We start from the raw sequence: 18,251 nt of genomic DNA, 5'->3' as shown, positions 1-18,251 counted from the left end.
TCAGACCGACTGTATCCTTACATAAAACTGTCCAAACCCGACTGTATCCTTACATAAAACTGTTCAAACCCGACTGTATCCTTACATAAAACTGTCCAAACCCGACTGTATCCTTACATAAAACTGTTCAAACCGACTGTATCCTTACATAAAACTGTCCAAACCCGACTGTATCCTTACATAAAACTGTCCAAACCAACTGTATCCTTACATAAAACTGTTCAGACCGACTGTATCCTTACATAAAACTGTCTAAACCGACTGTATCTTGACAATCCTATCTAAACCAGACCATAACCCAACAAAATTATTTCTGAACCTAAATACAGCCCACAAATTATTTCCTTAGCCAGTTACACTTGAAACCATGGACACATCATCATATCATCATACTCCAGTATTAAATGTACCCCCCAAATTCTGTCTATCCTGACAAAATTTCACCTAAACCTGGCCATACCCCCACAGACGTCCTTCAGCACCGGACTACAGCCCACCACAATTCTGTGTAAACTAGACTGTAATCTGACAAACCTTGTAAACACAACCGTATTGTGACCGCTACATTTTTTCCAGTTACACTTTAAACCACAGTAACCACATCATCATAGCATCATAACCCAGTGTCTTTATCTGTGTTTATCATCTATTGACCTGTGTGAAGAATCTCTACCTGCTCTAGCCTGTTACACTCTTCTCAGTGTAGATCTGCTGTTAAATATTAACCTGGCAGTGAGAAAAGCTGCCTGTACTGATTATGCATGTGAGTGTGAGTGTGTGTGTATCTGTCTGGGACATTCAGTACAGTCACTCTGGGTGCTTACGGGAGAAGGTGCAGAGTGAAGCGTGTCGGATTGCTTAAGGCCTTGGCCTCTCTTGACCTTTGTGTCAATCAAGCGTCTACCAAGCGACAGTGATGTTAATGTAATGTGATTGATTCCTGCAGGGAGTTCCTGGTCTGATTCTGATGCTGTTCATTTACAATCTTTCCTATCATTGCTTTGATAGCCACTCTTAAACTGACAGATTGCTAACGAGTCTAAATTTCCACAAATGCAGGATGTAGGTGTACAGTGAGTCACACAATGTCAGAAACCAAGTAAGCAAGAGATCACTGAACACCTGCACACTGTGTAAAATAAGTGTATGATGATTTACGCAGCATGCAGTTAAAACCTGCTAACTGGTCGGATATAGAGAGTATGCACTGTCATGCGGCTCCGGCTGGAACCTGCCCCTTTGAGTCTGACAGAGCGGCAAAACATTTTGTATCACAGCTGCAGCATTTATTAGTGAAAACGGCCAAACCAGGATGAAAACAAGCGACTATCTGCTCAAGTTAAAGGCAGTTGGACTTGACAGCGATCCAACCAAATTACCAAGGTACCACTGGTCCATGGACAGTGATGTGTAGCACCTGTTTAGAGGCTAAATCCTCATATCTGAGAACACAATGTCGAGTTAATGCTCTTAGGAGTGTTATCCACTGTTGTCAGGCTGATTTAGTAGACTGGCTCATCCAGGTTTGCTTGCTTTCCCCTTTACTGGAACTTAGCATGTCGCTAAATTCACAACTACAGTGGGCTTGTTTTTTCCCCACCTGTTTTAAGCGCTAGACTTCACCACTTAGTGATCTCCCACATGTTTCAGTGACTGGACTCCAGTTGTTCCTGTGAGCTCAGAATGTCTGCTGAATCTGTTTATACAGTCAGTTTCACAACACCTCATTCCCATTTACACTGAGTGGGTATGGCCGCAGTGACTCCAGCCACCTGTGACGTCACATGCGTAACCTATTGGGTTCCGTTACTCTTTTGCTTCATCATCCCCTCTCTTCCCTCTCTGTCTTTCTTCATCCCTCTTTTGATCTATCTTTGCGCTTCTTTGTCTCCCTCTGTTTAGCTCTGTAATCATTGTCCTGACCTTCTAAGGAAATGACTGTTGCTAAGCAACAGCAACAACATTGGCAGCAACTGATAATTAAGAGATAAATGATTAGTGGTTTATAGTAATTATAATAATAATAAACAATAATGGACCAGACACACATAACTGTTAAAATATGATTGTTTTAGGCTTGTTTTATATAGAGGAAAACTACAGTGAACCCCTCTGTATCTGCCTGTTCCTGCCATGTACCATGTTCATAACTCTGTGTGTTGATCCCACTGGGATTATAGGCTGTGTATTATAAGCTGTGTACTATGGGCTGTTTATTATGGGCTGTGTATTATAGGCTATGTTAATGGTGTATTCTTACCGTCAGTGTGGATATTTAATCAAACCGTGACCTCAATTTCATTATTAAAAACAACAGATGCTATTCTAAAGGAGGCAGCACTCACATTTATACTCACTGAACAAAGCATGTGTAGAGCTTCCCTCCTTTCCTTCCTTTGTTTTCATTTCCTTCTTCCCTTTCTTTATCCTCCTTCCCTCCTTTCCTTCCTTTGTTTCCATTTCCTCCTTCCCTTTCTTTATCCTCCTTCCCTTTTTTGTTTTTCTTTCTTTCCTTCCTTTGCTTTCCTGTCCCTCCTTTCTTCTCCTTTCCTTCCTTTGTTTTTTCTTTCTTCCTTTCCTTCCTTTCTTTACATTTCCTCCTTATCTTTATTTGTTTTTCTTTCTTTCTTCCCTAACTTTGGTTTCCTGTCCTCCTTTCCTTCTCGTCTTCTCCTTACCTACTTCCTTTTTTCATTTCCTTGTTACCTTCTCCTTTCTCTCTTTTGCTTTTCTGTCTTTTTCCATTAATTTGATCCCTTTCTATTCTTTCTTTTTCTTTTGATTTACTTCTGTCCTTCTTTTCTTGTTTTTTCTTTCTTTCATTTCTTTCCATTTTCCCCCATAAGTTCTTGTTTTTTATTTTTCTGCCTTTACAAACCTTTCTTTCTTTTCTGTTCCTTTCCCATTATTTCTTATTCTGTCTTTGTTTCCTTTGCTTTCTTCTTCTTAATTTCTTGCCTTGTTGTTTCTTTATTCTTAATGTTTTTATTTCCTCTATTTTCTTTTATTGTTTCTTTCTTTCTTTCTTTCTTTCTTTAAATTTCTTTAACTATTTTCTGTAATTTCTTGTTCTTTCTCTTTCTGCCTTTACAAACCTTTACAAATCTTTCTTTTCTCTTTCTATTTAAATCTAAGTGTTTTTATCTTCTTTTGTTGTTATTTATTTATAATTTCTTTCTATTCTCGGTTTTCTTCATTCTATTCTGTCGCTCTTTCTCAGATATGCCAGTGGAAAGTCAGAGTAATGAGAGGTGAGGAATATTCTTTCTAAATAAAACTGGGATTCTCAAGGTTGGGATTACAGTTATCCTTAAGGATCAGGCTTTCGGGTCGGGTTAGGATCAGGTCAAGATTTAAGATTAGAGAGATGCAGTTAAAGTATCAGTCTCTCTCTCTGTGTGTGTGTGTGTGTGTGTGTGTGTGTGTGTGTGTGTGTGTGTGTGTGTGTGTGTGTGTAAGCGAGCGAGAGAAAGTGAGCACATGTGTGGGTTAATAGTGGTGCAATGGAACAAGCAGACCTTTGACCTCTCTGCCCCGTCCATGTGTCCATCAGCTGTTCTGTTTGTCCAGTATTTCCATACTGAGCGGAAACTCTTTCCTCTGATGTGCAACAACAGAGTCCGGTAATGAAACAGTGTCATAATGAAAGGTAATGCTCTTCTGATGTGAGGCTTTGTAAAATAAGGTTTAGCCTGAAGTTGGGAGTGTGTTGGGTTTTTATCGCAGAATTTTCATATTCATCAGAAATATCCGTAAAGAGCAACACGGCTAAGACCTTGCCAGATGTTCAGACAGCAGCAGTTAGATGTCTAACTAGTTCAGTTTAAGATGGAACCTCCTGTGTAAGGAATAGTTGGACTAAAAATGAGCTGAACAGGCTGCATTTATTCTGTGTACCGAATGATGTCGGGTAACATCGGGTGAGGGAACAGTCATGGTCACCACTGTGGTCAGCAAAAAAAGAGTGAACAGAAAGATCTGAAGCTCATTGCCTTTCTTTTAGTGAACATTTCTGAGTGAACTGTTCTTTGTTAGTCTGGCTGTTGAAATAGGCTTTGTGTGGTCTCTTCTGAATTGGGTCGTACTCTGCGTCAGGACACCATCTGACCCAGACAGTGACCTTTCTCACACTTTAGGGTCACACTTTATGTGTGTGTGTGTGTGTGAGAGAGAAAGAGAGAGAGAGAGAGAGAGAGAGAGAGAGAGAAAGAGAAACAAAAGAAATGACAAAGTATGTAGTCCATGAAAACAACACAGAGACAAAGACTTGCCATGTGCTGAGCATGTTTGTGAGTTTGTGAGTTGTGAGTGTGAATATAACTGTGTCTGAGCACACATGCCCGCACACACACACACACACACACACACACACGTCGTTATGGTGTATTTCCTATTTGTGTTTGTTCCAGGATACGCATCAAAACATCTAGCTTACAAAAAAACACATCCAAGAACTTTATCTCTTTATTAAGCTGTTTTTTTTTCTCCAACGGATTTTAGATAGATTACAGTGAACGGGAGGGGGGAGGTGATCCCAGATCCTGGATTTCAGGGAAAAGACCCCCCATCCAGCCCCATTATTAAAGAGCAGCTGTGTCAGGCATAAAATCTGCCTTAATTTCCCCCTGTAAGCAGATTGCTAGTGAGAAGAAGACACACCAGGCTGGCGGGTGTTTTTGAGGGCTGTTGAAGTCAGCAGTCCTTCGGGGTGACTGGGTCAGAAGGGTGTTTTTGGGTTTGGATTCTCGGAAAAAAGCAGGAAAGAGGTGGAACAGAGGGGCGTCCCGGATAATCGCGCCTCTAAAACCCACCATTACAAACAAGTCTGAGCATGAAACTCCTCTTTAAGTCACACGTAACAAGTGCTGATCGGAATCAGAGTAAACACAGTCTGCTTTCACCTTCAGAACACTAACAGTGAAACTGGACTGAGCTGAGCTTTGAACTGAATAAAAATAATAACAATATATAATATAAAATAATAATACTTGTAAATGATAGACTACAACATTTGTTAGCATGAGCTTTCTAGGTTTTAGAAGAATAACTAATGTATGAATAATAATAATAATAATAATAATAATAATAATAATAATTGTTATTATTATTATTATTATTATTATTAGTAGTAGTAGTAGTAAAAATCATGATTTCTGAAATTCAGCATCAGAGCAATATTTACATATTGGTTCAGACAGAGGTTCAAACAGACAGCAGTTCAGACAGACAGCTGTTCTGTCTGAACTGAACTGTTTGAACCAATATGTAAATATTGCTCTGATGCTGAATTTCAGAAATCATGATTTTTACTACTACTACTACTACTAATAATAATAATAATAATAACAATTATTATTATGATGATTTTTATGATTATTATTATTATTATTATTATTATTATATTATGTAATAGAAGTATAATAATATGTAAGTACCTTCTCTACTCTCTTGGGACAGTCTTCAGCCAACTATAATGACAGGGTTATATATGAAACTATTTGATAAGTGAAAAGTCAAGTAACCATGGAAATGAGTGCAACAATTAGCAAAGCCATAGGAAGTGTAATGCTTGCGTATGATGACCACTGCAGTCCACTCCAGACAGTTTACCCCATTGCAACATTTCACTATAGTGTGGAGCAATGATCAGATAAACCTGGGTTTAACCTGAGTTAACAGAGATCAGCCCCAAAATCTACCTGTGATCTAACTTTGATCTCCTGACTGTGTTCTAGCAGTGATCATCTATGTTCATCCTGATTCTCAAGCTGTGATCTTTATATTTATTCTCCCTCTTGCTTGATATCAATCTGTCCTGTTCTGCTGCCCTCTCTCTCTCTCTCTCTCTCTCTCTCTCTCTCTCTCTCTCTCTCTCTCTCTCTCTCTCTCTCTCTCTCTCTCTCTCTCTCTCTCTCTCTCTCTCTCTCTCTCTCGTTTGCTTTCCTTTCTCAGTAGTCCTGCTGTGAGGTTCAGGTTGGTCCACTAGAGGGCGCTAAAACACCAGGATAGAAAACATCCAGAAATTAAATGAGAAACTTTTTTTTTCTTTAAATGTTGTCTGTCTAAGCTTCTGTCTGTCTGAACTGCTGTCTGTCTGAACTGCTGTCTGTCTGAACTGCTGTCTGTTTGAACTTCTGTCTGAACTGCTGTCTGTTTGAACTTCTGTCTGAACTGCTGTCTGTTTGAACTTCTGTCTGAACTGCTGTCTGTCTAAGCTTCTGTCTGTCTGAACTGCTGTCTGTCTGAACTGCTGTCTGTCTGAACTGCTGTCTGTCTGAACTGCTGTCTGTCGGAGCTGCTGTCTGTCGGAGCTGCTGTCTGTCGGAGCTGCTGTCTGTCGGAACTGCTGTCTGTCGGAACTGCTGTCTTTTATTGGAGCTGTGTATGAAAATGACTGTAGCAGCCTTCTTTTGTTTTTCTCTTTTCTTTGCCTTTCCTTATTTGCAGTAGATGCAGTGGTGTGTGTGTGTGTGTGTGTGTGTGTGTGTGCGTGCATCTTCTAACTTTTTTAACAGGTCCTTAAGCATTTAGCATTAACTTCAGAAAATGTGAGTGTGAAGGAAAGTCTCTCCAACTGGACAGCGTACATAACCGGCGTGTCACAGTGAATCAGTGCTAAATAAGTGTGTGTGTCGGGGGTGACCTGTATACTACACTTGCACTGCTGAGGGTTAAATATAGCAGCCTTTAAGCACGTGCTGTATAAGAGCAGAGTTTGAGTGTGTGTGTGTGTGTGTGTGTGTGTGTGTGTGTGTGAGGGGGGGGGGTCTGTTAGGTTGTATGAATATGCATAAAAGGTCATGTGAGTGTGTGTTGGGTGGGAGACAGGGCCATTTCAATATCTGAAGGTAGAGCTGGGCAACATAAAACTTCTGCCATATCGCCCACCCTGTGTGTGTGTGAATTAATTGTGATTATTTGATTGAAGTATGCTCTTTCTCTCTTTTCTCTTTTCTTCTCTTCTATTCTTTCTCTTTTTTTTCTTTATTTCTTTCTGTTTTCCTTTCTTTCTCTCTTTTCTCTCTTTCCTATTTTCTTTCTCTTCCATTCTGTCCATTAATTTCTCTTTAATTAGTCCTTCTTTGTCTTTCTCTCTTTCATTAAAATCCTTACAGACCAGTAGCACATTATCTCTTTCTATTTCTCTAATCTCTATCACTATTTTTCTCCTCTTTTTGACTTTCTCTCCCTATCTCACTTTCTCAACATCATTTTCTTCTTTCTCTCTTTTCTTTCTCTGTGTCTTAGATTCAGTCTCTTTTCTATATCTGTAGTCTATCTATATATATATTCTCTATCACGCTTTCTCTGTTCTGTACATCTCTCTCTCTCTCTCTCTCTCTCTCTCTCTCTCTCTCTCTCTCTCTCTGTCTCTGACTGAGTTAAAGTCAGGCTGGTTATAAATACTCTGTGCTGAGGAGAGCTGGCTTGTTTCCCCGCTGCTGGAGATTCGATCACGAGCAGCAGAGAGTGTGATACATTACCCACCCACACACCCCCCACATACCAGGCATTGTGGGAAAAAGTAGCTCCCCAGCCCAGATCATGCAGCGCTGCACTGCTTTCCACTCAAACACATCTGATTCAGGTCTTCAAAGCAAGATATGGTAAACTTTAGTTTTTCCATCTTTGGTGCTTCGCTAGTTTTACACTGGAGCTACAAGGCTAATGTAGCTAATACATGCTAAATGTCTATACCCCTACTATAAGCATGGTGCTAACTGCACACTGACTCCCATAGGTAAGAGACCCTCCTCGTCTACACAACCATTTTCCAACATCTCCTTATCCTCAGAGATGGATAGTAAGGAAGTAGAACTACTTCACTACTGTACTTAAGTAGTAAATAGTACGAATCATTTCAGACCCACATTATCACTAGCTCCAGAGCGCTAGATGGCACCGGGTTTGATGAAGCTGCCTCAACATTGAGCAGAACGAGTGATCGAGCTGTGAGCGAGCATGCTGCCGTTCTTCCTCTCACTCCGCTGCTGCAGTGAGGACACTAACGCTAGAGTGCCAGATGGAAGAATCTCCAGAAGAAACTTCATCTTCACCTCCTTCAAATACTCATATGTGGCCCGAATGGCCTGAGATCTTTTAGATGTAGTTTAGTTCACAGAGAGTGAAGCTCAGGGTTTGAAGCTGCTCTCCTCACTGGTTTCTACAGATGAAACTCTTGTCAATCAATCAATCAATCAATCAGTCAAACTTTACTTATATAGCACCTTTCAGACAAATAAAATTGAATGTGTCAGGTCGAGTCCGTTCTGTCCAGCCTTTCTCTCTTTTGGGCGAGTTTGTTTAGAGAGTGAACTGAAGACTCATGTTCATGAACTCTGTCTTCTACAGTCCTGTCCTTCTACTACAGCCAGAGGAACTGGGACAGTCCTTAAGTCTTAACTTAAGTTACTTTCAGTACTTAAGTAGTACATTCTAGAATAACCTACCTGCGATACTTAAATACAACACAATGTTGAATACTTTAGTACTTCCACTTAAGTATGGTGCTTAACGGGAACACTTAGATAGAGCACTTGTACTTTTACCCAAGTCTGAGTCTCTAGTACTTTATAAATCTTTGCTTATCCCATTGGATTTATGTTACTGTGCTTTTAAGACTGCTATATGTAAATAACCTTTGTTCTGATTGGTCCTGTATTTTACCTCCTTTAGAAAGCTGCCTGGGACCGAAATGCTCCTTATAACTTAAGCATAAGTAGGTTAGGCCAAACAGCTGTAGGCTGAATGTGTGGTTGTTATGTTAGGCAGTTTGTTTATAACCACTGAGTGTTTGGACGCCACTGTCCTGTCCAGAGGTCAGCAGTTCTTTTAGTCTCTTTTGACTGTTCACTTACTGCCTAATATATCCACCCCTAGACAGGTGAAATTTTAACCATCAAATAATTACAGATAATCATGTAATCAATTATGTTATGGTTGATATGGTATGATAAATATACTGTATAGCTTCAGTGTGAATGGATGGGGCTGTAGGCTGATTAAGGGAATATCTACTGATCAGCCATAACATTAACGCCACTGACAGGTGAAGTGAAAAATGTTGATTATCTTCATCTACAGTGGCTTCATCAGTCATCCATGGAGGCCTCACCTCACAAATTACAAGACTTCAAGGATCTGTTGCTAACGGTTTGGTGCCAGATGCCACAGGTCACAGGATCTTTTCTGGCGGTACAAAGGGGACCTAGTCAATATTAGGCATGTGGTTTTAATGTTATGGCTGATCTGTGTATCTTTTGAACCAAAGGTGTCAATTTGTGACAAAGTTTCAGAACAGGCTGTCTAAATTCACAGAAGGCAACTGCTATGGAAACAACAGCAGAAGCACCTCATACAGGGTGCTCTTTATCTACACATAAGCCTGTGCCATTTTCCCCCGTGTCAGTGTGTGCCTGCTCTAAAGCCACTTTATTTAATGGAACCATAAAAGCGGGAGCTGATCGAGTCAGAGCGGTCAGGAACAAAACCCTGATCAGCTGAGCTCTTTAATCTCTCCTCACATGCTGGGGTCAGTCAGGAGGAACTAACGTGTCCACACTGCAGCTCAGCCTGACCACAGTACACTGGGTGTTTTGCCTGGTCATGCTACCGCTCTAAAGATCGTGCTAATGATTATAGATGTGATTATATGTACAGTCAAGCTGGAAAGCTAGAAAGTCTGCACACCCCTGTTTACCTTCACTACGTTACATTACGCTACGGACGTATTTTACAATTCCTTTTTTGTCACAGAATTCTACTGAAAAAGACCCTAATGACAATGTGAAAGCAGAGTTTTGGACATTTGTGCTAATTTATTAAAAAAATTAAAATATTATATGTACACATGTGTGCACACCCTTTTATATGGCACCCATATATAAGCTGAGGTGCCTTTTGTTTCCACTGATACTGCTTGAGATGTTTCTACAACTTAAGTGGAGTCCGCCTGTGAAAATTCAATTGACTGGACATGATTGGGGATTGCCATCACCTGCCTATCTAAGGCCCCACAGTTGACTGTGCATGTCAGAGCAAACTCCAGGCATGGTGCGAATGGGTTCATGTTTATCTGCTCCAGAGAGTCCTACTCTATTGGCAGTACTTTTCTACGGGGACTAGAGCAGCTTTGCATGTGTGTATTTGCAATTTAAAGCAGCTGAATGCATTTATTAGAAGGAGTGTCCTCAAACAGTTGGACACAGTAGGATGTAAGTACATGTGTAAATGTTGAAGGGTGAGATATGGGTGTTACCCACGGTCTCAGGCTGTCACGCGTTTTGTTCAGCTGTTAATATTTCACCTGGTGGTGCTAACTGTGGGACAATTTAAGGTGGGATGAAAAATGTTATCAACAAGAAAAAGTGTTAAAAGTTACATCCAACTAATCCGGAGTGAAACTTCACTTTAGCTGAGTTTAACCGGCTGATAATGGCTCACTGATTCATTCCAGCGGCAGGAGTCGACTCCGGAAAACTCTCTCTCTCTCTCTCTCTCTCTCCCTCTCCCTCTCTCTCTCTCTCTCTCTCTCTCTCTCTCTCTTTCTTTCTCTATCTATAGCCCCCCTCCGTCATTATGTCACCAAGTTCCGCTGGCTGGTGGAAAACTGTGTGTCCTCGTGGAGTTGCACGTCTCTGGAGGGTCTCATGGAAAATTGTTTTGCTGTGCTGGTGAAGAGAACACACACTAGCTCGTTCATTATAACACAGAGATCTTCAACAGTGAACACACACACAAATTGGACTGCAGTGTATTATGCTCAGTGTCTGTAAACCTGTCTGTCTGTCTGTCTGTGAAGCTGCAGACAGAGGTCAAAGTGATGCTATGTTCTCTCAAGAAAAATGTTTTGCAGCCCTGGAGCCGTTTGTGCTTTAATTGCTGTTTTAGTCAGAAACACAAGGGCAGTGTGTGTGTGTGTGTGTGTGTGTGTGTGTGTGTGTGTGTGTGTGTGTGTGTGTGTGTGTGTGTGTGTGTGTGTGTGTGTGTGTGTGTGTGTGTGTGTGTGTGTGTGTGTGTGTGTGTGTGTGTGTGTGTGTGTGTGTGTGTGTGTGTGTGTGTGTGTGTGTGTGTGTGTGTGTGTGTGTGTGTGTGTGGGCACTAATTTACCCAGGATACATATACTATTAATCACTGACCAACTGATCAACACTGATCAACAGTTCTCTCTCTCCGTATCAGACTTCATCAGACAAAGGAAATGTAGTTTCCATCAACTGCTGTTACGCACAACAAATTCTTAAACAAATTCTTAACTGTTCATTTATTTAATAAAACGAATGAAAAAATTCCCAAACCACACACTAATGCAAAAAATAGAAGGTTAAAAGTAGTTAAATAACCATAACCCCAACAATAACCATAACCATACCACTTACAATAACCCCAACCCATGACCACAGTCTTAACCCTATCCCCAACCATAATCATAACCCCAACCATAACCCCAAAGACTACCATATTTTATAACCATAACCATAACACCAACAACCATAACCCTAACCATAATTATAACCATAACCCCAAACACTGCCATAAATATAACTATAACCCCAAGACCCATAACCCCCAACCATAATTATAACCATAACCCCAAACACTACCATAAATATAACCATAACCCCAACCCTAATCATAACCATAACACCAACAACCATAATCCACAACCAAAATTATAACCATAACCCCAAACACTACCATAACCCCAGCCCTGACCATAATTAGCACCATAATCCCAACAATCAGAACAAAAACAGTAGCATGACTATACACCCAACTCCAGCAACTGACCTTAATCCCAACCATAATCATGGGAATGAACCTAACCACAACCCTTTATCGTAACTTCAACCATCATTCTAACCCCAATCTGAACCCCAATCAAACCACTACCTCAACTACAACTACAACCATAATCACAAGCCCAAACACAACCAAAAACACAACCATAATCCTAACCCCAATCACACCAATAACCCCATCCCTAAACATAACTTCAACCAAAGCCATAACAATAAACCTGACCCAACCTCTACCCTTACCCTATCAGCAGCACTAAACCCAACCACAAACAGAACCCTGATCTTAGCTCAATCATACCTTTAGTACCAACCTTCACCAGTAGTACTCTAACATTGCTGATAATTAATCACATGTTGAACTGGAGTAGAATAAGCACTGTTAGACAGTTACTCTCCAGGAACAGGACTGAACATCCTGGAGGTACAGGGATAAAAGCATGTCTGTGATGATAATAATAGATCTTAGAAGGGATGCTGAGTACAGAACGGATGTCCTCATCATCACGTAGCTGCTTTTTTTAAACGGAAGTGTTTGGTCATTGCGTTCTCACACCCTACTAAAGACCACTGGGCCACAGCATCGGTGAGAGCGCTGATTGAGTTCAGGGCTGATTGATTGGGGGCGTTTCACACAGCTCATATCATGTAGCCTAATTGGTGAGTGTGGAAAAGGAACAAACAAAGGATCATATTGCTAACGCTCTCAACCTGCCACTTTTCTTCTAATATCTGTTAACAGCGAACAATAGCACATTAATCACACACTCTAAAGCGCACACACACACAGCGTGGGGTGTTCACTGAGAGGTGTACTGAGTGGTATCATATGAGGCGCGTGTGAATCATAACTGTAGAGAATGGGCTTTTATTCAGACAGGACAAGATGTTCTTTCCCATTTACACTGCGACAGAGAGAGAGAGAGAAAGTACTCCATCAGTGGAAAGCAGAACCTCAATTTAAAGTCGTTTTGCCCTCAAAGAACCTAAACAAGGCCTCTTTACTTAAGGTGTAGTCATGAAACGGCATTATGTATCTAGCACACTCTAACGATCTCCTACGCTGAAGATAAAACACATTAACAAATACACCATGTGTCCGAATGTTTGAGGACACTCCTTTGATTGACTCCTGAATGATTGCATTCAGAAATTTTAGGTATCACCCATTGCTGACACAGATGCACACGCACAGCTTGTCTAGTCCTTGCAGAGAAATATTCCCAACAGAATAGGACTCTTAGGAGCATTTAAACATGTTCCCATTGCCACCATAACTAATGCCAGGTTGAGCTAAAGGGGTATGAAGCCCATTGGGCTGTGCAGCAGTGGAACTGAGATCTCTGGAATGATGGATGGTGCTCCGTCCAATACTTTAGGGACGAGTTGGGGATAAGGTGGTGTCGCTGAACGCAGTCAAATCCTCAAAGCAAAACCTTCCATAACAGTAGAGGCAGTTACTCCAACAAAAGCAGGAAAGAGTGTGCTAGAGTTCAGAAGAAATAATCAAAGAACAGGTGTCCCAATACTTTTGTCCATATAGTGTATGTTGCATGTCTTCGACTGAAATGCTGTGTGAGTAGCTATATATGCTAAACAAAGCAGTATAAGCTAAACTAAGACAGCGACTAGCAGCTAACTCAACTTGCGGCATCAACTTGAAGTATTACTCGGTTAGCATTTTAAAAGCACAGGAAACGTGTGTCGGTTCTAAAGTCATCTACACAGCGTCTCTTTAATTAGCAACATATCCACCATAAGTCTCGCTAGTTCCAATTAAACTTTCATGCTAACTTGCTAGCTTAATTTGAATGAATCTTCTAGTTATGTATGTCTTGTCGGCTGGTGGATATGCTTTATGAGTGGCAGTAAATTCTGTGATGTTATTATCTGAACTACAGCTAACTTTCTGTAACAGGGTAGCCTGGCTGCTAAGCTAAGTTAAGCTAAGAAAGAATCTCAAGCCCAGTATTTCCTCTACACCAGGTTTAGCAGGAGGGAAACTTTATTCTGTTACACAGAATCTCTGCTCTGCTGTAATTGGCCTTCGGAGAATCAGGAATGCTTTTGGCCTTGGAAGAACTAACGTTTTGCTAAGCTGACATTAGCTGAGAGCCTCTGACAGAGGCTTAGCCCTCTATTACCCTCAGCTCCTGCCAACTCATGCCACCCAACATAGGCTGGCAATGACAGCCAGGATCAGCATGACCTAATGGTGTGAACAGATGATATGACATTGGGTTTGGTCTCACACAGGTGCACACACACACACACACACACACACACACACAAACCAGCAGTGTTTGGTTTTCCTATTGGAACAGTTGGCAAGGTGTCATGATGGCTACAAATGAGGTGTGTTTGTTTTGTGTGTGTGTGTGTGTGTGAGAGAGACAAAATCCAAAAGTGGGATTTTAGGGAGTGTCCCAATTACCCAATTATTAATTATTATTAATAATAGTTTTGAGAATTAAGTATGTTAAATAGATAAAAGTGTCAATGTTTAGTATACTGATAATAAACGCTCATATCTAGCAGTGAGCTTTCAATACCATGGCATGTCAGGCCTTCATCACTACACTGCCCTCTAAAGCCCTGACTTGCAGCAAGGCACCAAGTCAGCTACCTCCACCTTCAGACACAGCAATATACTCAGAACTGGTGGGTTTTTGAGCGTGGTTATGATGGACAATGGTTACGATTATCCCATAATGCAATGGTTCCATGTTGGTCAGGTTCCATGTTGTCCCCACATATGGATGACAACTACCAGGGCCAGTGATAGGACCAGGATGGAGTAAACATGGGCCCAATCTGGATAGTACACTGCACATGGGGCCTAGATGGGACCCATGTGAGATTAGGGTGGGCTGGGTCCCAGTAAAAAGGTATATACCAACCCATTCAGAGCCAATGCCCACCTGGAGCCCACCTAGACCACATTTCACCCATGTGAGCCCTACATGAGCAAGCTTGCTGGAAAACTAGTTAATACGTTAGTATTTTGTGTACTAACCTGCCAAACCACCTGCAATATTATAATTAGTATATAGTCTATACCTTAGAATTAGTGTGTAGTATGCAATTGAGACACAGCCCTACTTAGCTACGAGTCCAATGTAGCTAACACTGCATTTCTCTCAACTTCTTCAAGCCTCAGTTTTCACAATGTTTATAAGAGATGCTGGGCAGCATGTTTTGCACTAATTAGCTAGCTCCAGTATACTTGTTAGTCGCATTAGCCGTGACTGACTAAATGCTCACGTTTGGGGTGACTGTATATTTGTGGACTCACTGAACTGTTGTATTTAATTTGGGTCTGCTCTAAATTCTAGTCACGAATCAAGTTATTTACTCTCTCCAACTTCGTTTTGCCTCCCTCATCCTGAGCAGCAGCTCGTTTGTCTTGTCTCTTAGCCTCATCACTTCTTTCCCGGAGGAAGGTAAGCACGGAAAACACTCGCATGGTTGCTGTGGTTGCCAAATCCACGCCGTTAATGAGGCCTGGTGTGATTCCGCAGAAACACAAAGGATCATCCTCTTGTTTTTATTCTGACCTGCTTCCTGTTAAAGAACTGACCTGGATTCCACCTGGACAGATAAACACGCTGGCAAGGACAGGCCTTTATTAGATTGAATGCGGATGTTACGGGCTTCGACAGGCACAAGCAAAGGTTTGGGGAATAAAATAAAAATGTAAATGAATAAAGCAGAGGTGTTAAAAGAAGGAATCCATATTAATGTTGAATATGTTTGAATATTTAAATATGTAACTGTATATATATTTAAAAAATGATCAAAACAATGAATTATAATAATTATCAACATTGATGCACAGTACATCAGTTTTAGGGACATGTTAGTTATATAATATCTTTGTTTTTAATTAATATTTTACTTTTTTTGCAATATTTATGCAATAAACAAAAAATACCTGCAAAGGTTTAGTTAGCCTACATCAGCTAAAGTGCTAATGCTTGGGGTATATTTAGCTTCCCTGTTCGAAAGTCTTTTGAAACTATTGTGTAAAACACACTGAAACACATTTAGCACTCATGAATTGTTTTCAACATCTAAAAGATCTGAATGCTAAACAGGTCATATTTATTTTTAGGGGAGTAACGGTGCATGTATTTATACTGAACATTACAGCATAAATATTGCAGAAATATTGTGGGGAAATAATGGTAATAAAATTACTTTTAGTACTGCTGCTTGCTACTCTTGAGAAGAGCCAGCGTTAACCATGAGCATCATTGGATACGTAGCACTAAGGTGAGGTAGGGTAAGAGACCTTCAGACATGGGCAAGGTACCTTCACAGGCAGCATTTTATACAAACATCAATTCGATCATGACTTGACAGAAGCCTTGGAATACTGCCTGAGTAGGCAGCAGTTCTTACGTTTCAGGTGATTTCATAAGCATAAGCATCACCTGGAAACCTTAAGCTGTACGATGCAAACCGTTGTGTTTGTATGGTATTTTGGGAACTGATTTAGGAGTATCGCTATGGTAACTACACTACATGTAGGCTAGGACATAATTTAATCCATCAATCAATCAGCTGGTTTACCCAAAACATTAAATTTACATTAGTTAGCAACGTTTATTGTGATCTTTAAATGATATTAATGTTTCAAGAAAAATACAAGTCTAGTCTCCACAAAGGCCTTTCCCCCACTTTTCAACCCACTACGCCACCCCCACCCCAACTGAACCATTAGCTACACCCCCAACATGTAGCTAGATAGCTAACTAGTCATTATGGTGACTACACTATTTGCCATTTAGGTTTAGGAATTTAATTTACACAATTTTTCACTTAACCCCGGTACTCTCAGTAAGCAAAGTCTCAATATTGCTTTTTGAGTTGAGCACCGGAGCTGACAATGCTAACAAACAGTTTAAAGTAAAAATCACCCAAATCATTTCGCGTAAATAGTGTATGTGTCCTCACACTTCTGTCAACCCTCTTAAACCAGATCTAACCAAATCTCTGGACTAAAAAACGTTAGTTAACATTTGAATAGCACTTTACTGAAGGGCAGCCTTTAGGGTAGACCAGTGGCATAAACCTACATAAACATTTTATGAAGCTTATATAATAAAAAAAGCCTCAATTCTCATAAGACTGACTGATGCTTTGTGGAATTCACCTTTCTAAAATGTTTATGTAGGTGAATGTGAGTTGTCATGATGGACTTAGGACGTAGGTATCACTCATCAGCTGTTTGGCCTTTAGGTAAATCATACTGTGCCTTAACTGACAAGTCTGTGCCACCTAATCAGCTGATGTGGTGTGAGCAGTTAGGGGAAAGGTGTAGGTGTGTGTTTACAGAAAAGATTACTAAAATGTCGTGCTTCACTTTTCTTGTAACACTCTCATGAAGACATGAAGCCCATTAACCAAACCCAAGTGTCAGAAAGCACATACGTGAGGTAATGGTTTAGGCAGGCAGTACTATGTTATTTAGTAGGGCATTTGCTTCCAGTCGCTGTGAGCTGCATTAGCCTCACAGCTCCAGAGCTAACAGCACTCATCCTGGCTGATTATTTATCCACAATGTCATTTTGAGATGTACGATGTAAAGAGACTGTAAAGGCTGCTGTAGGATCTGTTTTTGTTGATCTTGTATGAAATATGATTGTTCTCTGGAGTGAATTAGTCATGTGCATGTAAAAAATGAGTCAGGCCTGTTCGCTTCTGTTAGGCACCCTTCTTTCCCAGCACCGCTGACATTTTTCATGTTCCTCTCTTCTGCCACCCTTTTCCTGCAACCCAATAGCTTTTCTCCTTCTGAGCACACAAAGCCAGGCACAATGGCAGGCAGTTTTGTGGACAAAAGAATGAAATCAATGGCTCTGAAATACACACTGGTTCATGTGTTTATTGTGTTCTGCTGCAGCACACCTGAGGAATTTAACACGGCAGGCTTTGTGCTGCCTGTGGGCCAGACGAGAGATCAGCGAGTTTAGTGACCGGACCTTGCCCACACTCTTAAAGGAACAGGTCAACAAGAATTTACAGATGTTCACCGACCCCCAAATACAGACCATCAGCCAGTTTTACCCAAGCACAGCATGTGGCATCACTCTGCTCACTGAAGTCCAGTTGAAAAGTGGCATGCTAGGCTAAATTATGCATTTGATAACATGAAGTCGTCTGTCCACGCGGTCTTTAAACGTCTTTAAACGTCTTTAAATGAAGTACATGTGGTTTTCCCAAATTTTAATAGATAAAGATTTAGCATGCTTTCTCACAGAGATGGATACACTAAAAAAGACATAAGTATTTGGACACTTGCTCATTCATTGTATCTTCTGAAATCTAGGATATTAAAGAGAGCTTTACCTGCTTTTGTTGGAGTAACTGTCTCTACTGTCCAGGAAAGAAGGCTTACTGCTAGATTTTGCAGGAGCATTGCGCTGAGGATTTGATTGCATTCTGCAA

This window comes from Salminus brasiliensis, chromosome 13 (assembly GCF_030463535.1).
Source record: "Salminus brasiliensis chromosome 13, fSalBra1.hap2, whole genome shotgun sequence".
NCBI lineage: Eukaryota > Metazoa > Chordata > Actinopteri > Characiformes > Bryconidae > Salminus > Salminus brasiliensis.
The sequence above is the reverse complement of the archived record's forward strand: the minus strand, read 5'-3'. Positions refer to the sequence as shown.